Genomic DNA, 412 nt, shown 5'->3' with positions numbered 1-412 from the left:
TGGTGGTCTGGGCTTTTAGCATAAGTGATGCCATTTTGGGCCTGTGGATCTCTCTTTCACACCTATGAATGAGACTAATCAAAGATTAACAAGAGAAAAACAAATAGAAGTTTATTAACACGTGCGTGGCGCATGCACACATGGGAGCCCCTGGCCATGAATAACCAAAGAAGTGGTTAGAACGTGGGCTTCTGTACCCTCTGAGGACAAAGGACAGAAAAGGGGTTAGGGGCTTCTGGGTGGGAGAGACAAGTTAACAGAAGGCCACAAGGAAAAATAGGGTAAAGAAGGGCTGTTTAGTAAGGTTTTTAATGCAGATTTAACCCTTACCTATAAAAATTGTTAAGAGTCCTCCTCTTCGTGGTATGGGAGAAGAAAGTATCTTTTACAAATGAAAATTTCCTTTATAAAT

This window comes from Pteropus alecto, unplaced genomic scaffold (assembly GCF_000325575.1).
Source record: "Pteropus alecto unplaced genomic scaffold, ASM32557v1 scaffold16, whole genome shotgun sequence".
Taxonomy (NCBI): domain Eukaryota; kingdom Metazoa; phylum Chordata; class Mammalia; order Chiroptera; family Pteropodidae; genus Pteropus; species Pteropus alecto.
Note: the sequence above shows the minus strand (reverse complement) of the source record.